This window comes from Triturus cristatus, chromosome 9 (genome assembly GCF_964204655.1).
Source record: "Triturus cristatus chromosome 9, aTriCri1.1, whole genome shotgun sequence".
Classification (NCBI taxonomy): domain Eukaryota; kingdom Metazoa; phylum Chordata; class Amphibia; order Caudata; family Salamandridae; genus Triturus; species Triturus cristatus.
This window is the reverse complement of record NC_140592.1, coordinates 733,054,486-733,082,440: the sequence shown is the minus strand read 5'-3', so window position 1 is coordinate 733,082,440 and position 27,955 is coordinate 733,054,486. Positions and strand designations below refer to the sequence as shown.

Genomic DNA, 27,955 nt, shown 5'->3' with positions numbered 1-27,955 from the left:
GGAGACATGCACTGAAACAGAAAGAACAAGTTGAGAGATTAGTTGAAAAGGCCTTTGCTTTGAAGGTGAAGCTTTTTATTTTGATTATAAATAGAATGAAGACTCTTGACAAAAGGGGGTTGTGCCGGAGAAGATAGCTGTTGTACAGTTTTTAGTAGAGAATGCATACATATTTCTAGCACAGAGTCTTTCTTTAATGAAGAAAGCTATCTCCAAGATAATGGATCAGTTCATGCTATTGGTTACAGAGGACGATGTTATGAAATGAAGAATGGCACTCCTATAGCGAAAGAGGTGATAGTACCTACAAAGGTGGAAGAAGTTATTGAAGAACATGAAGAAGGAAGGCGCTGTCAGGCGCCTGTATAGAAATGGAATAGTAGTAATGTTTGTAGTATTCAACAGCAATCCATTGATATATTAAGGAAATGTCTACATATCTTTCTAAGGTGAAGTTCAAAACACAAAATAAGTACTTTACAAGGATTGGATGCTTGCAAGATTAGAAAGCATACAAATTTGCAGAGACACTCTGTAGCACCTTTAATCATTTCAGGATGTTAGCTGTACACCACTCAACAATGTGAAGTTTAGTTAGGAGGCTAGGGGTGCCGGAGACTACTGCAACGGGCCACCTGGGCCTCTTTGTTGAGACCTTGCTTTCTGACATGTTTGGGAGGGAGTCCTTCACCCCTGGCTTCGTGGTGGAGCACGCACACCGCACGTTGGGCCCCTGGCCCAACCCGGGTTTCCCATCAATGCCGATCATCGCCCGCATCATGAACGTTCGCGACCGTGACACAGCATTGCGTCTCGCCAAAGAAAAGGAGGACACTATATGGCAAGGCTCCAAAATAGCGCTCTATCTGGATTTCACGATCGTGGTTCAAGAAGCATGCTGTAAATACAACGGGAGCAAGGCCACCCTCAGGAACTTGGGACTGAAATATGGTATTCTTTACCCGGCTAGGCAGCGAGTCGATATCAACGGCCGGTCACGCATTTTTGACACGGAGGCGCAAGAATTCTGCCACACATACAAGCAGAACAATAACCAGGCGATTGCCGTTGAGACCAGATCCTCTCCCCAGAGCAGCGGCTCTAATGCAAGCATGGAACTGTTCTGAAGTGCGGGCACTGGCTAACTGACCCTTCCTGCACGGCGACGCGATGATGACATAACTAGTTTGGGATATTCATGTTCATCACTTCATACTGTTTCTAATGGCTGACCGACTGGCGTGGCGTTGCCACCCCTCATGGTATACACCTTTGGTTTGTTTCTAGGGATACGGATGTACCGAGTTAGGGTTCCTTCATTCCAGTTTAAAGTCTATTGGTATATCACGCTTCATTGTTCGACTTGGGTTTTGCCTCGCTTCCTTCAAGATGAGGTTGGGTGGGGGGTGGCGTGGGGGAAAGCTGTTTTACTGCAGAAGATTAGACTTCGACCTAAGGCGAGCACGTAACCCCTCCAGCACTGAATATACGCATTACTCTGGCTACCACAACACCTGGACCAGGATAGATTATTGGTTGCTCTGCCCTGGCATCTCCTGCTGGTACCAATCCATTGTTACACTTCCGAGAATATATTCAGATCACTCCCCGGTTAAACTTCTTCTTAAGGTGCCCAGACCCAATGGATACAAGCGACAATGGCGCTTTCCCGGTCAGGTCCTCAATGATGACCTCTTTCACTCGGAGGTATACGAGGCGATTTAAGAATATTTCACGAATAATACGGGCTCAGTAGACTCCTGGGCAGTTTTGTAAGAGGGTTTTAAGGCATACATTAGGGGGGGTCGGCATCGCCTAGCACGCCGGAGTCCTAAAAGCTCTCCATTCAACTCTCTCTCGCCTTGAGCATGACTTAAAAGATGTAGATAGCGACACAACTAGTAGCCCAACACAAGAGTTGACAAATCGCCGACTTGCCCTCATTGCCGAATACAAAGAGACTGCTGACCAGGAAATACTGTTTCTAGGCAAATATTTATTCGCAAGGCGCTATGGCGAAGGAGAGCGACCGGGCCGAGTCCTGGCACAGTTGCTCTGGCCCCCATACAACAAAGCCTACATCACCAAACTGAACTCCTCCACTGGTCAGATGCTTACATCTACCTCCCAGATCCGCGACAAATTCCTTGATTATTACACCATATTATACACCTCAAGACTAGGGCAAGATTCCACGGCACAGGAAAACTACCTCTCGGAAATTGGTTTGGTGTACCTAGAGAAACATATGCAGGACTTCCTCGCTGAACCAATCTCACTTGAAGACGTCACTAACGCCATTGAGGCCATTCGTGGATCCTCTGCCCCTGGCCTGGACGGCTTCACTGGGGATTTCTACAAGGCATACAAAGACCTCCTGGTGCCTCAGCTGATCGAGGTCTATGCCGAAGCACTTAAGAGGCAGATCCTACCCCCTACCTTCCACGAGGCTGTCACTATCCCCCTCCCCAAACCGGGCAGGGACCCGTCATTATGTGGGTCATATCACCCCTGTCCTTTCTCAATTTAGACTAAAAAAGCCATGCGCTCCTCCCTCCTGATGGAATTCATTATCTCCCCGGCCCCATCGCTCCACCTCCCTGAATCTTAGAACGCTATTCTCGGTGCTCCACAGGATCAACCCTGAGGTCCCAGCTGCCGCCATTTTATTAGACACGGAGAAAGTGTTTGATTCTCTTGAGTGGTCCTTTTTTGTGTCTATCATGCGCCTAATGGGCATGCCAATGGGATTCATTGCCACCACAGAATTATTATACAATCACCCCACAGCGAGACTCCGCCTAAATGGCATCATTTCCCAACCCTTTGCTCTGTCCCGCGGCACTCGTCAAGGCTGTCCTCTGTTCCCGTTATTGTTTATACTTGCAATGGACCTCCTAACCCGCCATTTCCAAGAGAGACATTTGCAAAGGGGACTCCAATTCAACACGGGCCCCTTGTTGGCATCCCTCTATGCGGATGACACCATCCTTTATGTTCGAGAGCCAGGCGTCAACCTGGAACCCCTTATCAGGGAAATAACTCTATTTGGAAAGTACTCTGGCCTGGTCATCAACTGGCATAAGTCAGTTATTTTTCCTTTAACCCCTGGCACATTGCAATGGGACTGTGAATTCCCCCTTGAATGGTGCACGGACTCCGTTAAATACCTGGGCATTCATATTCACCTGGACACGGCTCACGTTATCTGCCTAAATTATGGCCAAGCCATCAACGCCCTGGAGGTGCAGGGGGAGCGATGGTTACAATTACCACTCTCGATCGCTGGCATAGTGGCCCTCATCAAAATGATCGTGCTTCCTACATTTTTATATCTTTTTAACAACATCCTCATTCCCCTCCCTAACAGTTTCTTCTTTACATTGCGTTCGCATCTTGTAAAATTGGTCTGGGGAGGTAAACATCCCCGGGTACGCTGGCAGATCTTGGTCCTTCCATATGAGAGAGGGGGGTTCAGGGTGCCTGATCTACAGTTTTATTATCTAGTGGCCCAATGTAGTTACGCCTTCGCCTGGTTCCATCCCAACGCTAGGATCGCGTATCTCTGCCCTGAAGCAGATCTGGGACTACCGGACACGCTCTTAACAGTGCTGCCCAAGGGGATACCCAGAGACCCCAATGACATACAAACGGTTTCCACCACAAGCTGGGCGTGGGAGAAACTGAAGCGGATCACCAGGCACATCCACACTTTACTCCTCGGCACTGCCGCTTCCCTGGTTACCAATCACGGGAGAGAAATTTGTGCAGTGAACCTTGGCAAAATTTTCCATTACCAAACTGGGGGACTTATACCCCGGTGAGCACACCTTTTCTACTACAGATGAAGACCGCTTCCATGATACCACCCTCACGGATCGCTTTGTTCTTGGGAGAGTCAGATCGGCACTTTGGGCATCTCTGCCCGGCTTTCCCTTAGAACCAGATTCGTTCACCCCTTTGTCCACAATCATTGAAAGTCAAGATGGAATCCATCTTATATCCAAACTGTACAAAGCCTGTTCCGAGATAATCCCTGTACAGGACGACAAAATTCGCAGACTGGGAGGCTGATTTAGGTCACCACATCACAGATGACCAATGGACCAAATGTTGCACGGTAACAAGAGAAGTCTCTTTGAATAGCTGGCACAAGCTACTGCATTTTAAGTTTTTGCGTAGAATGTATTTCACCAGATCCTATAGACTTGACCCTACCAGACTGCATAATAATCGCAAATGTAACACCCCATACACGGACTTTGCCCACCTTTCATGGACATGCCCCAAACTACTACCATTTTGGAAGTGTGGACCATACATACCATTTAGATTACACCTGCACACCTTGACATTGCTTCTTGTTTATTGCGGCCTTGACGACATGACTTCTGTGACCATATACCTTTGTATTCTCATGCCAATGTACTAATGAATGTGAGCCCTCGAGATGTATTGCAGAATTGTAATAAAATGGTAAATAACGTTTTAAAAAAAACAACTTTAGTTAGGAGGCTGTACTATGTGAAACCACCTGTGTTTAGTAGAAATTAATAGAGCACTTATGCATGGTAATGTGGCAGACGTAGAAAAGGTTTGTGATGATGTGCAGTTTCATTTCTTTGTTCCAGAGCAGGATTCTCCGGAAAGTCAAGAGTTGTTAAGAGGAGGAGTTTCAGAACAGGTCAAAGATATTACAGTTGATAGTTTTGAAAAGGAGATTACAAAATTTAACACAGTGTGGTCTCAAAAACCAGAGTATGTTTGTATATGTTGTCGATGCACTCAATTGAAGATTAAGACACAGACTGTTGACTTGTACTTAAAAAGTGAAACCGTAAATAATGATAACTGGCAAAAGTTAGCTGTGTATTTATTTGTAGAGGAACGCTTTGACTTGTTCATACGGCAAGTTATATGTTAGTAGTGTTACAGTAAATTAGAGGATAATAAAATAAACACTACATAGATTTTAGATAAAATGCCTGCTAATGTAGAAAAACTATGAAGGGCCCAAAATAAAAATAAAAACATTTATGATTCTTTACAGCATTGCGAAGGCTGTTATGGACTGCTCTCCAGCAGTCACTACAACTCCACAATCCATGCAGTATGATGCTATCCGGGAAAACTGTGGTGCCAATTTTTGAAGTTGAGATTGGACCTCTGATGGGACTCTCTGCCCAGGTGTTGTTGCGGCTGCTATTGAAGTTGAGGGTCCTTCAGCCTTGCGTTGACTTCTTGCTGCTTGTACACTATTACTATGGTATGTTTTAAGATGGTAAAGCATGGACGTAGTCCCGCAAGAATATTTTTTATTTGTACCACTTGATAATGTCCTGTGACATATTGTGCATTGCGCTAATCTGCTCACTATGAACTCCTCTTAAAGAATGTTCAGGATAAATAAATGGTTGTGTTCTTCTTATTCTTTTAGTTGAAAAGTGTATTATGCAATGATATTCCTATATTTCCCTGTGACATGATTTTCTGTTTTGTTTTTGAATTTTCCTTTTTTTGGTGGTTTTGTTAAGTTGTAAAACATGTTTTTTCTTTTTTTATGGTAACATAAATGGCAACTGGGACGGGAGGAATTCAAAAAATGTGCACTGAGAAATGTGTTAAACATATAAAAGGGGAAAAAAATAGCAAGTATGATTTTTTTGCAGCATTGCAAATAGCTGTAACACACTATCACCAGCACTTATAACAACATTACAGTTCATGCAATATGTGGCCAATCTTGAAAACTCAGGAGCCATATCTATTGTAGTAGTCTGCACCTCTGAAGGGACTTTCTGGCCTAGAAATGCTGCTGCTGCCACTGATGTAGCTGGTCCTCCAGCTTCCCTCTGCCAGATCGACAGTTGGAGACATTTTCTCTGATAGGTTTTAGATGATATAACATGGACGTCGTCCCACATGAATATTTTTTGTTCGTCCTTCTAGAGAGGGTCTTTTCACAGATTGTGTATTGCACTAGTTTTGCAGCAGTTTCTCATTCCCCATGAGTGTGGGTAACAATGGGTAGTTTGATTGGTGTTTGGTAGTTATGTTTTATGCATGAGTTCATATGTTGAAAGTAATTTTTTTAAACTTGTTTTTTACAAATGTGTTGTTAAAGTAAAACCAATATGTTACTAAACAGCTAGACTCTAAGTTTGTGTAAAATACGTCTATATATCTGTTTTACACTTTGTCATTTGTATTCATGACTACTGATGTCAGTGTGCCCTTTGGTGTTGCTGTGCAGAAGGAAAATGCATTTTTAATGTAGTTATTTCAACAAATGAATACAAAGGGGAAAGTTAAATTAGTTCCTTACTAAATATCTACACTGAAACTTTATGTAAAATATGTCTACATATGTGTTTTATACTTTGCCAAAAACACCCGGTATTCTCAGTGTGTCCTTGGCAATTGCACTCATAGAATCACACAGGCACTACCTATGTAACCATACAATCACCCAGGCACTACTCATGTACTTATGTAATTACCCAGACATTACACACTCCCTCACAGACCCATACAGCCATTGACACACCCAGTCATCAACCTATAGAGGGACTCACTCATTCACTCTCAAAATGTACAGCTTACAGTTAGGAAAACAAATTTAACATACCTTTGAAATTCACTGAAAAAAACCAAAGGTTACAGAGACATTATAGTTAGGCTCAAGTTTCACTCGTACAAAACCAGAGAAATTCAGCAGTTATAGTTAGCTGAGCTAACTATAACTCACACCTCTGTAATGCACATATTACATCACTCATGACATGGTCAGTGATATCACTCATGGCATCTCAAATGACATCATCCACAGAATCTCTGACGCACCCACTCACACCTCAATATAAAATTTCAGACACCCACTCCAACTTCCACATTACCATTCTCAAAACCATTAATGCACCCATACCAGTACTTATACACCCACTCGCTGATTCATAGGTCTACACATACATCCACTCAGTTACCCATACAACCTCTCATACACCAACTTACTCACTAATACAGCCACTGCTATGTCTACTCATACAGCCATACAGCCACTCACATACTGTCAGTCACTCATAGAGCTACTCACACACCTACTCACCTATAGAGTGGATCAAACAGCCATTTACTCACCTATACAGATATACACATACCCGCTCACTTATTCATACAGATACTAACACATACTCACTTACCCATACAGCCCCTCACACATGTAATCACTAAACCATACTGCCACTATCACAATCCCTCACTCACACAGACTTCCATATACTCCAATACTCAAGCTACCTTTCACATATCCACTTACTCACCCATATACCACCGGCACATCCATTCACTAACCGACACAGTCATCCACACACTCAGTCACCTATACAGCCCTTTTCTTACACACTAACCCATTCACCCACTGACTTACCCACTCACTCATCCATGCAGGCACTCACCCACACTCTCACCCACCCACACAGACACTTATACACCCACTCATGTACCCACTCACCTACCTATACAGCCACTTAGACACCATCTGACAGACTGATACAGACATTCAGATCAGACAACCTACTCAGTGACCCATACATTGACTGTAACACCTAATCATTCACTTATGCAGTCAGTCATGCACCTACTGAATCATCAATACAGACACTTATACACCCACTGACTCATTAATACACCTTGGTATATATATATATATATATATATAACACTCATAAACATTTTAAAAACACTCACAGTCACTGGTTGATGTCATCAGTGAAGTCATTTGAGATGCCATCAATGATGTCACTGACCATGTCATGAGTGATGTAATATGTGAGGTCATAAGCAGTGCATTGCGGGTGCGCAAGTTATAGTTAACTCAGCTAACCTTTGGTTTTTTCAGTGAAAAAAAAAAAAAAATACATATATATATATATATATATATACACACACACACACACATATATATATGCTCCCTTCTCCTTCTGTCATGAGGAAAACAGCACTTGTGGGGGCCGTTGCAAAGGTTTATTCCTCACAGCTTACGCCTTCTTCGATGTTGCCGGTACTGCCGGAAACTGGTATTTTTAAATTAACCTTGCGATTTCATTAACATTGAAAACGGACGACTACATTATTACAAAAGAGCCGCCATCTTGGCGTATTATTACATAGTATTGCTTGTATAGCATTGCCATACTCTATGTACAATTTTAAGGGTTTATACTCTAAAATCGCCATATATTTACATAGCATCATGTTCCTATATATGGACATTTCATAAAAACACCACAATTTGTACTTTTATGAAACATTATTATAAAGCCATCTATCTGCTATGTCTCTTAGTTTTCAATGTTGGTCGCAATTGATAAATTCATTACCATCGGAATACATCAAACGTAATCAATATCTAGCCGTCTACGAGTGCTCCGCCAAAGATAATGGGAGTATATATATATATATATATTTTTTTTTGTTGTTGTTATTTTGCAGGTAACCTTTTTGCTTAGCGATTCAATGTTTCCAGAATCGGAAAAACGGAACGGACTCCTCTTTCTGTTGTGCAAACTTTTTTATTTTAGATTTCTTTGCGCTGTGCCGCCATGAAGCGTTTCGGCTCGGAGTTCTTTCTTTATTGTCGTTATCTTGTTGAGAGGAAGTTTCAGCTTTGCTCTGTCTTAGTCTATAGTGAAACCTAAGATTTCTGCTGATTAATAAAGTATCCGATTAAGAATATGGCAACCTGAACTTTACTGTCTTGGGCGATGACATTATCATCTAAGAATATGATTAACCTGCAGCACTGAGCTCATAACCGGGTTAATGCTGGTTTAAGAGCTGTGAAAAGCACCACTGGGCTAAAGACAGACTAAACAAAGCACCTTGAACTCCCATACTTGAAACACTTCAAACACATTTCAAGAATCAACAGTGAGGGGGGAAAATGGGTACTGATACTTATATATCCTTCAGGACGAGGAGTATCATCCAACTGTCCTACCTGTGAGTATTCCTCTAAAGCTGAATGCCCTCCATCTTGAAATATCTGTAGACCAACCCTCCATTGAATTCTTATAGTTTGATAACTGGCCTGACGCACTTGTTCTTTCTCTTCACCAGAAAAAGGTTGGTGATGAACCCTCTAGGATAAAGAAACAATCTTTCTGTAATTCCTTTGGCTTCTAATTTCATCACATCTTGGCTGACAAATTCTTTCAGGTCCTTTGGGATGGCGATGGGGGTCGGTCTCACCCTAGAAGTCTACTCTGAATCCCTTCACTGTTTGAAGCACTCATGTATCTGAGGAAATCTCCTGCAGTTTGTGAAAACACTTTGCTTCCCACTTTTACTAAGGAAGAACACTGGAGAGCTGTTGGTTCCTCTGCCGACACAACCTCTATTGAACTTGCCCTTTGTGGATAAGAAGGGGTTGAACCCTCATTGATCCGACCAGTGTGGCCTTATGGGTCCTTGATTTCTTCAAGGATTTTAGTTGAAGCCAAGGCTGTACGAGTGCCCACGGCCATGTCCGGCCCACCCGAAAACCTTCGAGGCCAAGACTCTCTTTAAAGATGTCTGCGTGCTATCCAGCGCCATAAAATCCTGGACAAACTTTGAGAGAGCCTTCATAAATGCCTCCCTAAAAAGGTTTGCTTTTGACTCACACCTGCCTCAGCCAGCTCCCCAAGCTTGGGATCAAGCCTCAACAGGATTGAACATCTACGCAGAGCGCAGTCAATGTTGCTTAGCATGTAGGTAGTCCTCTGTGCCCAACGAGAGAGAACTTCCTGGCTCACCTGCTCTCCACATTTCTGAGCCGACTCTGCCATCTCCATACTTTTTGTTAGGAGTTCTGCAATATCCAGGAGTTTGCCCTGACAGGAGTGTCAGGATCTATTGGTGCCTCTTTTGAGGTCTTAGTCGTGGGGACTGTTCCACACTGTCGAGCACAGGCAGGATGATGTTCAGCAAAGGACAGGCCATTGACAAACAATCTCCACTCAAGGCAAATTCACTGGTGCCGACATATGGCACTTGTGAAGTATGCAAACTCCATGGCTATAAAGGAGTGCACCTGCAACCTTTGCCAATGGCTGCGGCGTATCCTGTGCAGAACAGTACAGATAGGGCTAGTCTCCAGCACACACAAACCAACATTATCCATTTGTTACCCCAGACTTCTTGGAGTCTTGACCGGGGAGGGAAGAACTTTCCAGTACCCGATGAATGGATAGGATAGGGTTGCTGATACCAGATATAAATATTGAACCCTCAGACCAACTCTTTAGGACACTCCTAGATCTGTGTACGTTACAGAAGAACTACCCTGCTGCCAGAGGACTGCCCAGCGGCTTGTGGACTGCCTTACTCTATGAGAAGAAAGTCTGGACCTACTTACCCTTATCCCAGGCTAACCTGATGACTCCAGGGATCAGATGGTTGACCTCTTGTTTGAGCTGCAGGGACATAACAAGCTCCAGAGGCTTCCCAACTGACCTGCTGCAACTGGACTTGACTGGACTTGTAACTGACCTTCTGAGCTCTGCTTGAGCAAGTTCCTGATCCCTAACAAGTGCCTCCCAGGTCTTTGACACTTGGCTGACATCAGTCAGAGCTCCTCTCAAGAGGGGCCCCTTCGTGCAGAGACTCTGCCATTAAATGACCACCAACATCGGTCTGCGACATAAAGCTCCGGTTAAGATCAGCCTTCATCCTATAGCGAGAGCTGCACTTAGTGCTACAGCAATTACTGTTCGCGGTGCCCAACCGACTATTCATGATAGAGCGACCACAGTCTGCGTAGTGGCCTACACTTCGCACTAGAGCGATGACCATCCGGACACTGTCTCTGCTCCTCATGGCTTCCTCCATCGCGAATGGGACTCTTTGCGCAGGACTTTGAGATGGTAATTCTTTCAGTGCGACTAACTTGGTTCCTGTATGCGACCAGTGCTCCATTGCAGTCGGTCTGAAATTGTGACTTTCCTCCGGTATAGCATGACCAGATGACCACGAGTGGCTTCTTTTGTTTTAGACACTATATTGTCTTAAAAGTTCTAAATTTAATAGCTCTACTTCTACTGATTGGATTTTTGTTGCTGTAGTATTGTGTTATTTCTAAAAAATAATACTGTATTTTTCAAAATTGGTTTGGGATTTTTCTCCTGTTGTTTTTTCACTTTTTTGCTGTTTGTGTGCTGCATAAATACTTTACACATTGCCTCTAAGTTAAGTCTCACTGCTTTGTGTCATGCTACCAGAGGGCTAAGCATAGGTTAATTTAGTGACTTTTGTGGTTCACCCTGACAGTGATTGTGGTTGTTGCCTGAGTGGGGCTTCCACCCCCTCAACCAGTAAACGCATTTCTTACAAATATCAATTAGATAGTGTAGTATTTAGTTCTGCTATGAGATTAAAGTACTTTTCTTTTTCCATTAAAGATATGCATTGTGTTAGACATTATGTTTTTGTGTGTTCTGGTTGGGTTTTGATCTCTGAGCCCTTTTCTCGCCACATTACGTTCATGGAATGCTCTTGCTTACTAGAGAGCTTAGTGTGGAATGTGTCATACTAAGCATAATTTGCGGAGCCATAGGAGGAGGGAACCCAGGACACCAGTGGCAAATTACCTCAATCACTACAGTTGGTGGCCAGTAGGCCCTACTTGTAGCTCCCTGAACAGGACCTGGCAGTATTCTATTTACCACACTGTGACAAAATAGTAGGGTTGGACGTAACTCACAGAGTCTCACTCAGCGAAAATCCACGGGTTACGTAAAAGCTCCACAAGATTCCGTGGAGTTCTGTGGGCAGAATTCAGCACGTTGCGCTGCTCGCACTGATTTTTGGTGCCAGAAGCTTTTTCTGTGCTGTAAAATCACAAAGACTGGCACCACGCAGCGTGCCAAAGAGCGCTGATTCTTTTTGCTGCTCGAGTGGTTTTTTAACTCAAGTGGCAGCTTTCTTAGCCCGAACAGTCGTGATCTGCTGCGACCACCTGCATTAACAAATCTTGCTGGGAGGTGTTCTTGCACCCGAAAATCGCGTTGGGGGATGCAAATTCTCGCTTGCCAACTTAACGCTGGCGATCACTCGCAAGAAAAAAAATAACACAATACGGCAGAGTTTTGCGGGAACTCTGCACACAAAGTGTGCAAAACTCTGTGAATTCTGCTGGCGGAGCGCAATTTTTTACCCACCTCTCAAAAATAACTAGATTTTGTTGTGCCTATTCTCAGCTCACCAGGCTTCAGCCATTTTCTATGAATAGGCAAATCTTACAGATCGATTAAAGCAACAAAGGAAAGGAGCACAACAAAGCGGCAAACCTCAAAAGGTCATTGTTAATAATGAGCTAAAACGCTTACTAGATGATGGAATCATTGAAGAGGTAGAGGCTTCCAATTGGGTTGCTCCATTAGTAGTAGCTCGTAAGGCCAATGGCAAGGTCCGCCTATGCATTGACTTGAGGTCTTTGAAGAAAAATATAGTAGTTGAAAGATTTCTCTTGCCTAAAATAAATGAGTTAATTTCACTTACCAAAGGCATGCAATGGTTTTCAGTTATCGACCTAACATCAGCACATCATCAAATTCCATTGCATCATGATAGTAAAAGTTTAACCACATTCATGACTCCCCAAGGTTGCTACCGGTTCTTACACATGCTGTTTGGCCTCGCGTCAGCGGCTGCAGTGTTTCAAAAACTTATGTTTAAATTATTCCATGATTTACTTGGTATACTGTTTTTTCAGGATGATATCCTCATAATGGGTGAAAGTAAATCTATACATGACAAGAGAATTGATTCTGTTCTGAGAATACTAAAAGAAAGAGGTCTCACTGCAGAATTGTCTAAATGTAAATTCGGTGTTGATTCATTAGATTACTTAGGTCTTGACATTTCTGCAAAAGGTATAAAACCTAAATCTAAACTAATGAATGGCATTAGAGATGCTCCTCCTCCTGTGAATAAGGATGAATTGAGGTCCTTTTTAGAGCTTATAGAATTTTACAGCACATTTGTAAAAAACAATTCTGAAAAGACATTCAATATGCATCAATTGTTAAAGTGCAAATCTATTTCATGTGGTCAGACATACTGCAACGTGATTTCTTAGATCTTAAAAATGAACTTTGTGATGCTAAGGAACTTGTTGGCTTTGATCCTTTTTTGCCTTGCATCATTACCACTGATGCAAGTCAAAAGGGATTAGGTGCTGTGCTATCACAAAGAGAGAAAATGGGAAAGAAGTGGCAGTTGCATATGCTTCTAGAGCTCTATCTCCAGCTGAAGAGCGATATTCTGTAATTGAAAGGGAAGCGTTGGCAGTGGTTTGGACACTTGAACATTTTAGGCGTTTCATTTGGGGTTATCATGTGGAGGTTAGGTGTGATCACAAACCTCTGGTGAAAGTTCTGTCTTCTGACGGATTATTGAATGCCACTCCTAAAATAGCTAGAATGTTTGTTCGTCTTTTGGATTACATGTACACCATATACTATATCCCAGGAGTTAAGAACCAAGTAGCTGATTGTTTGAGTAGACTGCCTTTGACATTGGAATCATCTACAGAAAATTTAGATGATTTTCAAGTAGCTGGAATAAATTTAAAGAGGCATAACGTTAGTTTGAGTCCTCAAGAATGGGAAGAATCTATGATCAAGGATGCACTCCTTGATAAAGTTTAAAATTGTATTGTCAATAGATGGCCAGTTAAAAAATTGCTTTGTGAAGAACTCAAACAATTTTGGGAAGTACGGGATGAATTATCCCTTAAAGTTTGCAACATATTAAGAGGAGAAAAAATAATTCCTCCAAAAGATTTAAGGATGAAGATCATCCAATTATGTCATGAAGGTCACCTTGGTATTGTAAAAACAAAACAATGTATCAGAGAATTATATTGGTGGCCAGGAGTAGATGCTGAAGTGGAGAGAGTAGTAAGAAGATGTTCTTCATGCAATGATTCTGCCCAATCTCTGAGAACATACACTCCTCCCTTGTGTCATGTGCTGTGTCCTGAGATGCCTTGGGAAACTCTAGGTATGGATATCACTGGACCCATCACTAAAAGTTATTCCAGCATGTATATCTTATTCGCAGTAGACTACTTTTCAAAATGGCCAGAAATTAAAGAAGTAGAGAAAGCTGATTCATCCACAGTTCTCGAATTTTTAGATGACTTGTTCCAGAGGGAAGGCCTTCCCAAAGTCATTATAACAGATAATGGGGTCCAATTCAAATGTCATCTCATAGAAGATTTTTGGAAACGCAATGTTATAACTCACAGAGTCACTTCGATTTATCATCCTAGCAGTAATGGCGAAGTGGAAAGGTTCAATCGTGTAATCAAAGATTCAATTCAATTAGCTAACCTTAAGAACCAAGACTGGGTAGTAGGAATAAAGAAAATGGTTTGGATGTACCGTATTACTCCTACTGTTACAGGTTATAGTCCTTTTACCATTATAAAGGGACATGTGCCATTCACTAAAGATAAAACATTCCCGGTTATTAGAATGGTCACCTGAATATGTAAAAGAAAACATTATCACATCAGGAGAAACATAAGAACTATTATGACATAAAATGCAACACGAAACAGATCATTTTTTAAGTAGGTGATCTAGTACGAGTTAAACTACCTTTTAAAGTGAGAAAAGGGCAATGTAAATTCTCAAAACCCTTCACTGTAGTTGGAATCTTTAAGAATTCAGTCAAATTATCTGATGGTAAGATTTGGCATATTGGTGGAGTTGTGAAGTGCAATGATAAACTCAACAAATGGAACGAAAAGCAAACTGATAGTCAAATCATGAATTTCCATTGGCTTGTTGGGGAAGATGTGGGAATTGAACGTTTGTCAAAGTCTATACATGACGACATGAATTTAGGAAAAAATTGATGTCTACAATGTTACAACCCAATTAGAGTGTTCATCTAATTCTGCACAAGTTGAGAATAAAATTTGTATTGATAATGCACAGAATGATTGTATTTCTGATGATGATGTTCTTGATTCTGGTTCTTCAGAATTGATTGAACACGAGGCTTCTTCTGACCCTGAACCTCCATCTGAAGGTAAAGATGTCCTTGTTAATAGATTCGGTAGGATTGTAAAACCACTGGATTATCTCAAGGATTTTGTCATTGATTAGTTTTCTTTTATTCATTAGTTGTTATATTGTTGTGTAAGAATAAGTTAAATTGTTTTCTTGAATTATTCTACTGTTTAGAGGAAAAATGTGTTGTTATTTCAGTTTAATTTTTTTTGTAATGTTTTTTTATGTTAAAGGGAGAAGATGTGTTATGTCTTCCTCCTAATCTCATTTGCATGTTTTCACATTCTATTGAGTTACATCATTGATGACTCATGGAATGCCCAGGTGTCATCAGTGATCAGTTGAAGATACTTTGATGCCGAGTGCAGCTGTGCGGGCTGTGTATGCTGTGTTGGCCTTTATGCTTCAAACTTAATATATTCCTTGTGAATTACTTCGTTCCTGAGGATTTCTTCTTAACAGTCATGATGCAAAAGAAATAGAGGTACCACCTTTCCACAAAATTATTGGCCCTTACATAGAAGGATATGACATATGTTCCCTACGGGAAGTGACACAAAACTTTATATTAAGCCTCGGCCATACCATTTTCCGACATATACCCCTCTCTTACTTTCCTTATTCTTTGTAAGAGAACCAGAGGTTCCATCGTGATAAAAGTTTCATTGCCTTAGTAAGAGATAGCATCACTTGGAGGAGGAAAAGGTAGAAGGAATCCCCCTCCCCTTTCCTTCTCAAATTAACTATATGGATGCCCAACAGATCCCAATGTAAACAATGATGACAATTTAGCCTGTTCCACTAAACTCTTCCTGATTTGTTTCCCATCGGCCCTGAAACCGTGAAAGGGAGCAGAAACGGTTTGACTGGGATTGCAATTGTGCATTTGTGAAGGTGAATTTGATTGCCCTGCTATCCCCTTGTACAGATTTAATCTGCAAGAACTTCTAATTTAAACAAAACAAATGTCTTACACAAGGAAGGATAGGGGAGAAAACTGCAGAAGTAGTGCCATCAATAAAGACAGCCTTGTATTTCCGGTAAACATGCAGCGAGCTGCTGTCTGCATCGCTTTGGAATAGAGGTTAGTCTTCATCCTTTCCCTGCTTATGCGGTCATTTTCTTTGAATGACTTTGACCCCTGCTGAGCGGCTATTGACACTGAAAATTCGCACTTGATCGACAGCTGGTTGGGACGGGGTTCAGAGAGGAGAGGGAAGTGGGATGGGGTGATAATCTAAATATCAACTCAAGTTTATTGAAATATTATATATTTTTTTTACATTCTGTTTTTTCAGATTGTGTGTTCCATTTTTTGAGAGATATTATGTTTTAGTCATTTATGTTTAATATTTTTTTACAGTTTAATAATTATACAGAATCCTTTAACATTTTTATTATTGATTAATATATATTTTATATTGTGTTATTTTATGTAATGTGAATTATTATTCAGTTTTTATTTAATTATATTTAATAGTCACTTGTTTTAAGTATTACTTTGAGTGTTTTTCTTTGTTTTAAATTACTTGTACATATTTTTAATATTTATTTGTTACTTTTGTTATATCCTGTCACACAACTGAGGATGGGGGTATGCACATTCAAAATGGAATACACGCTTGGACAGACATGCCTGATGGACTAGCTGCTGTGGGCGGAGACTGGAATGATGTGGTCGACATGGCTGGGGACCGCTGGTGGATTGGGTGGATCCCTGGCGTCGCTTACATGGGATGGAGCAAGGCTATACATACTTGTCGGTTGTGCATGGCTCCTTCTCCCGCCTTGATTACATCTTCGTCCCCTGTGTCATAGACTACAGGGTGGTTGCCGCAGATATTCTTCCACGTGGTCTGTCAGACCACTCGCCGATCACTCTTACACTGCGCGCAGGTAGAGCGCCGCAGTCATTTCGGTGGTGTCTTTCGGCATGGAACCTTCAGAGAGACGACTATAGAGAACATATGGCGGGAGCCATCGACCACTTCTTGTCCACTAATGTTGGGACAGTAGAGGGGGCGGACTGCCTCTGGGAGGCGATGAAACCTACGCTTCAGGGTGTTGATATCTCATATTGCGCAGCCGCCCGCAGATTGCGTAGGGAGTCCCTCATTCAGGTGGAGGCGAGGCTGTTGGAGTTGGAGCTTAGCAGCAGAAATGGCTCCGGTCGACAGGATCGCCGCCAACTTCTGTTGACGCAGCAAGAATATTCTCACACTCTGCTGGTTGAGGCCCGACAGGCGTGGTTGGCGACCCGCAGTAGGATCTATCAGTGGGTGGGATAAGTCCAGTAAGTTACTGCATAGGTTATGTCAGCGGTCGCTATATTCTATGTCGCTTCCGGGCATTCTGCAGATATTTATGCGCCCAGGGAATGCCTCCCGGCGGAGGTAGTCGGCCGCTTTCTCGATAATTTGCCGCCCAGGACCATCTCCGACGATGTGCGCGAGGAGCTGGATCTCCCGCTCACGGAAGAGGAGCTGGGTGCGGCATTGGGCGAAATGCAGCCCAGGAAGGTCCCTGGGCCCAATAGCTTCCTATGTGAATTCTTTAAACGCTATTTTTTTAAATTGGGACCACATTTCAGGGGGGTGGTAGAGGAGGCCAGGGAGCGAGGTTGCCTGCCCCATGATTGGAGACACGCTGAGATCGTAGTGTTTCATAAGCCCGGAAGACCTCCGGATCAACATGCGTCGTATCGCCCCATCTCTCTTCTTAATGTGGAGGCTAAGGTGCTGGCCAAGGCTCTGGCCAATCGCCTTCGTACACATATTACATCTCTGGTTCATCCCGATCAGGCTGGGTTTATGCCTCAGCGGGCGCCCCGACACAATATTTGCCGCGCCCACGTGGCGGTGGCTAAGGCCCGGGGGTTGGGGGAGCGAGTCGCGCTGTTGCTCGCGGACATGGATAGGGCCTTTGATTCCCTCACCTGGGTGTATTTATTCGCTTTACTCCGTAGTTTAAATTTTGGACCACGCTTCTTGTCCTACGTATCTCTCCTATATACAGACCTGACTGCGTCGGTACTGGTGGCGGGTTCTGTCTCATCCACTTTCTCTATCAGACGGGGCACTAGGCAGGGGTGTCCGCTGTCCCCCTATTTGTTCGCCCTAGCGATGGAACGCTTGGCATCCTGGGTACGGATTGATGCCCAAGTGACTGGTCTGGATTGGCCGACGGGTCTGTCGGATCGCATTGCTTTATATGCGGACGACGTACTCTTCTTTCTTACGGACATTGACAGAACGGGACCGCGCCTTCTGTGCATTATGCAAATCTTTGGGGAGACCTTGGGCCTATATATGAACCCTCACAAATCTACTGTATGGGTCATTGGGGGAGGAGCAGGCCCTAGTGCCTGGGCCTCCTCTGTTCAAGTGGCCTCTGGGGGCTTGCAGTACTTAAGAGTGTTCATATCAGACTCACCACTCGTCTCATGGGAAAGGAATCTAGCACCCATTTGGGATCGTGTGCACGAGGATTTTAAAGTTTGGTCCCACATGCCCCTATCAATATATGGCCGGTCAGCCATCTCTAAGATGGTGTCACTTCCCCGCCTCCTTTACCAATTGCAAAACCATCCATATCTGATCTCTCCCGGATGGTTCCGACGGGTTAATGTGGCCCTGGGTCAGTTTTTGTGGGCAGGTGGAATGGCAACAGTGGCCCTGCGGACGTGCTTTCGATCCACGCATTGTGGGGGTTTGGCAACCTCTGATATCCTGTCTTATTATATGGCCTCCCACCTATTAGTCCTCAACGAGTGGTGATATGGGGATAGGGCGGATCCAGCCTACGTGGTGGAGAGATGTTGTATGGGGGAACACATACTATACTATATTCGGCATCGTTACGCAGCTCCTTGCCCCCAGTTACGAAACTTGTGTTTCAGATCTGGCGACAGGCGCTGCGGAGGACCGGGTGGTGGAACAGGCTAACTCGGGAGACTCCCCTTTGGCACAATGGGAGACTGCCACAGCTGGCTACTTTGTCAGGTTTTCGAGTCTGGGACCATATCAGCATTTCTACCCTTGGGGATGTAATGCGGGGCTCGGTTCTGAAGTCCTTTCAGGATTTCCAAAAAGACTTTCAAATGCCTAAAACCCAATTTTGCAGATACCTACAGTTCCGACATGCTATCACTCCATATATCGAGGGGTTGGGGTCCTTGGCTGAGTTTAGTCCCATAGAGGCTAAGATATTTATGGGGGACCTCCACGATCGCAAAATCTCAAAGATCTATCAGTCCTTGGTCATACATTGTTCCACCACATTACAGAGTCTTAGGGAGGTCTGGGTGGTGGACATAGGTCCGCTGGAGGAAGAGGACTGGGTGGAGGCCCTGGCCTCCACACGGGGGGCATCCATAGCAGTGAGCCTTCGCCTTATCCAGTTTAAATATCTCCATTGAGTCTATTTTACGAGAACCAGGCTCTGAAGGGCGGGATTGGTGGCCTCCCCGGTGTGTCTCCGATGCCAACACGAGGAAGGCAATCTACTGCATACTATCTGGCACTGCACTGCCCTAGCACGATTATGGCGGGAAGTCTTGTTGTGTCTTTCTGAGGTGCTAGGATGGGCCCCTCCCCAGCTCCCCAAAGCTGGTCCTGCTACATGTGATGGATGACATAGGAGGGAACATATACAAGCGCCATCTTATGCTACTGGGGTTCACCTTGGCTAAGCGGGACATTGGTAAGCATGGAAGGCTCCGAGGGCGCCCTCAGTATCCGTTTGGAAAAATGGCATGGATTTTTGTATGGCACTAGAAATCCCTATCTTTGTGGCTAGGGGGTGCCCGCTTAAGCACTATAAAATTTGGCGGCTATGGGCAGAGTATCGAGGCCTGGAGTTAGAACCCGTTTCAGTAGCCTGACCCACAGACTTAGCGTCCCTCCCGGTATAGGGGATATGTAATAATGTCTGGTGGCTGTAGGGGTACAGTATCTAGACACCTGGGAATGTGTCCTATGGTGCTGCTTTTGGGTAGGCGTGGGTGCGATGGGAGGGGGGGGTTCAGGGGATTTGTTTCTCTTTATTTCATTGGGTACTATTGCAACTGTATTGCTCTCAATTTGTCCTATTTTGCTGTAGAAAGTGTCAAGGTCATGTCTGTATACATCCTTTTTGCATGAGTTGCTGGGTGGTAGTGCTCTGCATTATCTTTGTTATTTGACAAATAAAATCTGTTTAAAAAAAAAAGAAAATGGAATACACGCTCCGTTGCAACATTTAGATTTAAAAGTGTACTACAAATATTTGCATGGTACTCTTGAAAATGCCAGTGTATAAAGAGTGCAGTGGAGCAGTGCACTCTTTATACACTGAAGTGATATTTTGCATTTGTTGATGATTTTCTTAAACAGAGTGCATAATGGAAATTCAAGGGTAACACATTTTAAAAATGTTCATTACTAGAATGTACCACTCGGTCTCGTGGGAACAGGCTTTATCAGGAGTTGCAGCAGTCATCCTGGATCACAGATGTTGAGCAATAACCTCTGTCCTCTATGCGCAATTTTTTTTAAACGACTTTATTGAGAAATTGACAAGAGGTTACAGGGCACCAGCAAAACTTTACAATAAAGTAAGTCTCCTCAAACGAGCGAGTGGCAGTCCAGTGCATCTTATAGGTCCATTGTTGCCAGGTCACGATCATTGAGCACGTTGCCAAAAATGAAGTTTGAAAAACAGAAACCCCTGAAATACGTCCTATGGAGGTGAGTGGCCAGAGCCAAACTGTGGGTGCCCCACTGGGACAGGCAGGTAAGGAAATTTTAGACCAGTCTCCAGGACCGCCACCCGTGAGAGGGACCTAAAGAGTCCTGGCCCTCCAAAGTGCTGGTGGTGCCCACTGGCACGGGTTAAGTACTTTCTGATGCATTTAATCTTTGCTTTTACCCACATCTCAAATTGGCCTCCATCTCCAACACAGCAGTCCTTCCCCTTTCTGCCCACATTTAATTGCTTTTATAATATATTAACATAAATACTCAATACTCAATTACTCTGCATCCTACTCTTCCTTGTCACCGTCCTTAGTCACGAGGGTTTACCCTCCCTGAACAGACCTCGAAGAAGCATAAAGTAAAAAAGCAATTAACATACACATGGCTGCAAACGAATCACCCCTCATTAGACGTGTGACTCCACACTAATTTTTCCTGAAAAAGAGCAAGCCTAGGACACCCGCAAGGGTGAAGCACTGTACTGATTGTTATATGTGATAACCTGCTTTTCCTTTGTTTATCTTGTGCTTGCATGCACGAGATCATATGCATGTTATTTTATAAACCCTTTGGTTCATGGCACAATCACAGTGTTCTAGAATAGAACATGTGATCGGTCCCATGAACCAAGAGGCGACAGTTGTTGGAGGTCTGCTGGAGCTGGAAGCTGTGTAACCAGCGGTGCTTCCTTTTCTTTGCTTATGGATTAAATCTCGTTTTGAATCTTAATACGACTATTGGATTTACTCAACAAAACTGGCGACGATCTAAGGAAGCACCTTCTTTCGAACCTACGAGCTGGATTGATTTTTCTTTTAAAAAAATAATATATTTCAAGAATTTCTTCGCATTTTTTTCAATGCTCATCATCCAGTTTATTGACTATCTCGTTTGAATTGGACCTCCATCATAATTCCTGGCCACTTCGTGGGAGTTTATTGTATCGAGTGTTCGTTCCTCGAGTTCGTTTCCCTCAAGTGCTGTACCTAAGTCTGAACGGATTTTGAGACGGAGCGGGGAAATACATTTAAAAAAAAAAAAAGTGGACGAGCTCTTCGTATATTACAGAGGTGTGGAACCTACAATGTAAGCATCGATCGTTTAGACATGCGGAGCATTTGTGGCTAGCATCTGTGTATTTGTTATGTTTTAAAACATAACCAACGCTCCACTCACCGAATTCACCCCAGGAGCTCCATCGTCGTTCTTCCGTGCAGAGTTCTTTCTTCTTCCAGCGCTGACTACGTAACCACGGTGATGGCGTGTGCGTCTTGAGTCACGTGCTACGCTACACGTAGATCGGCAGAATTTCAACAGCCTACGGACTTCTTCATACTGACTGCCTGATTCAGTATTGTTCGTTTGTTTTTTGTAAAAATCGATTACCATCATTATGGAGACAGATTTTATCCTTCTTTTCATCCTTGCGAAAGAATTACCATCGAAGACTCTTTGAATTCATTCTGTTCCGGTTTGGTTCGTATTTGCGAAGCAAAATTTTACTTATGTTATTTTCTGTTCAATTTTTGGGTTAGCCATTTATGCCATCTAGTGGTTTAAAATGGTAATTTTTTTTGTGTGTGGCATATCTTTCATTATTGCATTTCAAAGCATTTAGGTGTGATTCCTTCAAGTTTTTTTCTTCAATGTTTTCTTTGGCAGTTTAAAGTGTGTTTTGGATATAAGCACATTATCTGTTTTGCTTTTGTGAACTTGTAGTACCTTATTTGGTTCATATATTTCACATTTACTGTGTTTCTTTCTGTAAAACATTAACATGTGTGCACAGGGTTATACTCTTTCCCCTCCGCAACCTTATCAGCTGGTAGCTCTCCATGTATGCCTTGGGTTGAATGGAAAGCGTATTTCATAAACTATATTGAGACGTTGGATTCTAATGGTAAAATGAAACCACCAGAAAAAAAAAGGCATTTTCTTGCATTCCTTGGGTCCGGAAGGACTGAAAGCGTTTAATCAATTACCCAGAGTGGAAAGCAGTGGTGATGGAAATGTTTTTGATAAAGCTATTTCAGACTTTGATCGCTACTGTTCCCCTAAAGTTTGTGTTGGCATTTCAAGGTACAAATTATTTCAAAGGAAACAGCTTACTGATGAATCTGTGGATAGTTACGTTTCCATTTTGAAAACTTTGTCTTTAGATTGTAAGTTTGGCAATTTACAAGAGGAGTTCATTAGAGATCAAGTAGTAAGGCACGCTAACAATGCTACTATCCAAGAAAGGTTATGGGTCAATGGGGATTCGGATCTGGAGAGTATTCTAGCCATCGTAAAAAAATCTGAAATGTCATGCAGAAGCGCAAAGCAGGTCAAGCGGGAATCTAACAGTGCCAATAAAGATACTATTGCTAAAGTTAATACAAAAACTCGCTTCAAAGAACAGGACGTTAAATCTAATAAAACCTCTAGTTCTTTCAAGAATAAGAATGACGAAAAAAAAGATAATTTGAGCTGTTATAGATGTGGAAGTAAAACTCATTTAGCTAATTTCAAACTTTGTTCTGCTATCAAGCAGAAATTTTCTAATTGTGGTTTAGTTGGTCACTTTTCTAAAGCTTGCAACAAAAAGAAGGTTAACAACAAAGTAAAGTGTATTGATCAAACTGATGATAGTGAGGGCGAAGAACCTAACTCGGATTACAGTGAGGTATGTTCTTACCTTCTCAATATTAAAGATTCAGATCACCCTATTCTGAATATTGATAATTCAGTCATCAGGAAAAAACCTTTGTGTGATATGGTTATCGGGGGTGTTAATACCAAGATGTATGCTGATTCAGGTTCCCCTTACTCCATAGTGAATGAGAATGTATGGAACTCGCAATTTGTGCCAAAATTAGGTAGCACGTTAGAGTTGACGGACATCAGTCCAGAGGGTTATTCCGGTGAAAGAATTGACATTCTGGGTTATAGAACTCTCATCTTCAGGTTCAAAAAATAGGGAGTGCACCACCAAATTATACGTGTCAAAAAAAGGACCATCTGTCTTAAGCTGGTTCGATCAGGGCAGACTAGATATTGTTCTTAACCCCAATAGTCCTGACCCAGTCATGGTAATTGATGAGTCTAATGGCCTTAGTGCACTTTTATTACGAAAATTTCCCAGTGTTTTCAGTACTGATATTGGCAAATTAAACAATTTTAAACATGAGATCCGTTTAAAAAAAGATTCATGTCCAAGGATTCATAAGGCACGCAACATTCCTTTAGCTGTCCGTGAGGAAGTTAAAGTAGAGTTAGAATCATTAGTGAGAGATGGCATTATTGAGCGAATTGAGTCTTCTGAGTGGGTTTCACCCATCGTGGTTGCTAAACGTGCCAATGGGAAAATTAGGTTATGCATTGATTTACGCCATCTGAATAACAACATCATTATTGATCAGTTTCCTTTACCACGCATCTCTGAAATGCTGAGTAGCGTTGGGGGGGCAAATTTTTTTTCTACAATTGACCTATCAGCAGCGTACCACCAGATTGAATTGAATGAGAATAGCAAAGACTAAACTGCATTCATTACTCCTTTTGGATGTTTCAGGTACAACAGAATGCCTTTTGGTTTGGCGTCTGCCGCTGCCATTTTCCAACGTGTAATGCAGGATATTCTCAAGAATTGCAAAAATGCAATTTGCTTTCAAGATGACATTCTTGTCTTTGGTAATAATTCTCAGTCACATTTGTCAGCACTGGAGAATGTACTTAAAGTTCTTTCTGACCATGGTTTGACCATTAGACATTCCAAATGTAAATTTGGAGTGAAGTCGGTGACTTATTTAGGTCACAAATTGTGTGAGGAAGGAGTCAAACCTAAAAATGATTTGGTTGAGGCTATTAGATCTGCTCCTCATCCCAAATCCAAGGATGATGTTAGATCTTTTTTTAGGTCTTACTGAATTTTAATCAAAATATGTGCCAAATTGTTCTTGTCGAACATTTAACATAAGACAATTGATAAAAAACAAAAGCAGATTTTTGTGGTGTAAGGATTGCGAGAACGAATTTAATGATGTTAAGAAAGCCATTTGTGTTGCAACTGCACTTTCAGGTTTTGATCCTTCACTCCTTTGTATTATCACTACAGACGCTAGTTCGAAGGGTTTAGGAGCTGTGCTGTCTCAGAAATCTAAAAATGGGAATGAACACATCATTGCGCATGCATCCAGGGCACTCACACCTGCTGAAGAGAAATATTCTACTATAGAAAGAGAAACTTTAGCATGCGTCTGGGCGTTTGAGCATTTCAGGGTGTTTGTGTGGGGCAAGGAGTGTTTACTTAGAAGTGACCATAAACCTTTAGTACGCCTCTTAACCACTGAAGGCATGTTGAAAGCTTCAGCACGCATAGCCCGAATGTCTATGCGCCTTCAGGATTTTATTTACACCATTGTTTATGTGCCTGGAAAAGATAATGTAACGGCTGACTTTCTATCAAGAATGCCTTTGCCTCTGAGAGAAAGCACATACAATGAGTGGGATGATTATCATATAGCCTTGGTGCATGATGAAGACCTTTTACCAATTGACCGAAAGGTTTGGTTTAAGGAAGTTGAAAATGATCCCATTTTAAAAAATGTTGAGGGGTACATTTTATTGGGTTGGCCTAATAAAAAGAACATTAATTCTGACCTTAGAGGTTTTTGGGAGATTAAGGATGAACTTTCTTTGGTAGATGGTGTGCTAAAAAGAGGTGATTGTGCCATTCCTCCATGCAAATTAAGACATAATATAGTTTCTCACGGTCACGAGGGTCACTGTGGTATTGTCAGAACCAAGCAAAAAGTGAAAAATAATTTTTGGTGGCCAGGCATGGATATTTTTATTGAACGTATTATTAGGAATTGCATCATTTGTGCGAATGCTGATAAGACTTTGGTTACTCTCAAACCTAATTTAGGTGAACATAACATTCCGGATTTTCCGTGGCATACTATTGCCATGGATATTATGGGTCCTGTTGGTCCTAGCTCTAAATTTGTTCTTGAAACCATTGATGTTTTTTCTAAATGGCCTGTGGTCAAAATTGTGGATAAAGTGGACACTGATTCTGTTTTATTGTTTTTGGATGAAATCTTCACTGAGGAGGGGTTACCAGTGCGGCTAATTACAGATAATGGTGTTCAATTTCTGTCTAACAAAGCTAAAGCGTATTTCAATAGAGTAGGCATCATTCCTTGTACCACTTCTCTGTACAACCCAAGTGGTAATGGTGTCATTGAAAGGTTTAATAGAGTTCTCAAAAGTGCTATCCAAGTTACAGGAATTGGAAATGGTAAATGGGAACTACAAATTTTTAAAACTGTATGGATGTACAGAACCTCCATTAATGCTATGACGGGTTACTCCCCGTTTGAAATAATGAGGGGTAGACTTCCAAGAACCAAATGCAATCCTGCGTGGTTAGCCCCGTCTACCATGTCTAGTTTGGATTTTCAGATTGTAAAGGAAAATCTCATCAAAAATCATGATGTTAATAAAGAACGGTATGATAAGAAAAGAGGGTCTGTACATGATCCTATTGTTAATGTAGGGATGCTTGTTAAAGTAAAAAAACCCTGGAGGGTCAAAAAAGGGAAAAGCCAATTTATGGGACCTTTTGAAATAAAAGAGGTACTTAAGAACTCTGTCAAACTTACCAATAATAAAGTTTGGAATTTGAGTAGAATTGCTGTTCTCAAAGGGGACAAAAGTATTTATTCCAATTCTCTGGATGAAACAAGGTCAGTTGACAATTTTGAAGATGAAGATCTCGTCAATTGTCCTATCAGCAATGCCGAATTTGTAAATGTTTCCAATGATGAGGAATGTGATGCAGATTCTAGAAAACGACAGCGGAAAAAACCAGGGTGGATGGCTGATTTTGTTTCATTTATCAGAAACAGATTTGTGTATTAAATGTTTTAATTTTTGTTTATTTTACTTCAGGGGGGAAGATGTGTTATATGTGATAACCTGCTTTTCCTTTGTTTATCTCATGCTTGCATGCACGAGATCATATGCATGTTATTTTATAAACCCTTTGGTTCATGGCACGATCACAGTGTTCTAGAATAGAACATGTGATCGGTCCCATGAACCAAGAGGCGACAGTTGTTGGAGGTCTGCTGGAGCTGGAAGCTGTGTAACCAGCGGTGCTTCCTTTTCTTTACTTATGGATTAAATCTCGTTTTGAATCTTAATACGACTATTGGATTTACTCAACACTGATAAAGAGGAGAAAGCTTATTGATCAGCGGCTTAACACAAAATGAGGGGTTCCCCATGCAGAATGTGATGTAGGGCTCCGGAGTCTCCCAAACCGGACAGATATTCATTTGTCTTGGGCTCAATAGGGGCCCAAAGGGTTGAGGTTCTCTCTAAAGTGTTGGAGGGCTGCAGGGGCACACCCCCTAATTGACGTCGGCAGTTCGGGTGACCTTGTGATGGGAGTGGATATCACGTGTCACACTGTGGCTCTGTGTGAGTTGGCAGGTATGAATGCCATTGCAAGTGTTCTGCCGCCATGCAATACCAAGGCTTTAGGGCTGAGGGGGCCCCTCTCCAAAACAAGGATCCTTCACCCCCCCAACGCACCGCGGGAGCTGCTGGAACCTCCATTACACCCCTGTTAGTGATGAAGATTACTGGTAAGTAATCCTCGCCACAGTCCCTAATCAGGACGATGTAGCAAGCATCTCGGGAGTGCACAAAGGAACCCACCACACATAAAGCAGACGTGTATCAATGTGACTTTTTTAACACTTTGTACAAAGTCTACACCAGGATAACTTTTATCACAACCAGCATCACAGAGACGTCCAACCAATAATGTGGAATAAACCTGAATTAAGTTTAATGTGTATTTATATAAGTGAAGCCCAAGTTGTAGCCCTGCTAGACAGTAGCCATCCTCCGTGTGGAACCTCTCCATATAGAAAAAAAGGGAAGCAGTATCCCAGCAGCAGAATAGGTCAAGGGAATGGCAGAACAACTAGCCTATAGTAGACACTGTAGTCTTACCACCCATATCCTCAAGACCGAAGTACACAGACAGCGCATTAGATTTTCTGTAGGATTTGGTGTGAGTGACTTCCCAAATTCAAGAGCATGAGATTCCTGCCCATACTAACCACATGTAGGGAGAAGATGGCAATGACAAGTTGAGTA

General features: G+C 42.5%; 1 long non-coding RNA gene across 2 annotated transcripts in view; it reads left to right on the top strand.

Moving 5' to 3' along the window:
* Positions 1-27,955, top strand: part of LOC146798643 (uncharacterized) — a 134,313-nt gene that overhangs the window by 22,224 nt on the left and 84,134 nt on the right. For both annotated transcript variants that reach the window (XR_014968739.1, XR_014968740.1), the window contains 2 exons: positions 5,051-5,266; positions 15,034-15,081. This is a non-coding gene — a long non-coding RNA (uncharacterized LOC146798643). The remainder of the gene's footprint in view (positions 1-5,050; positions 5,267-15,033; positions 15,082-27,955) is intronic.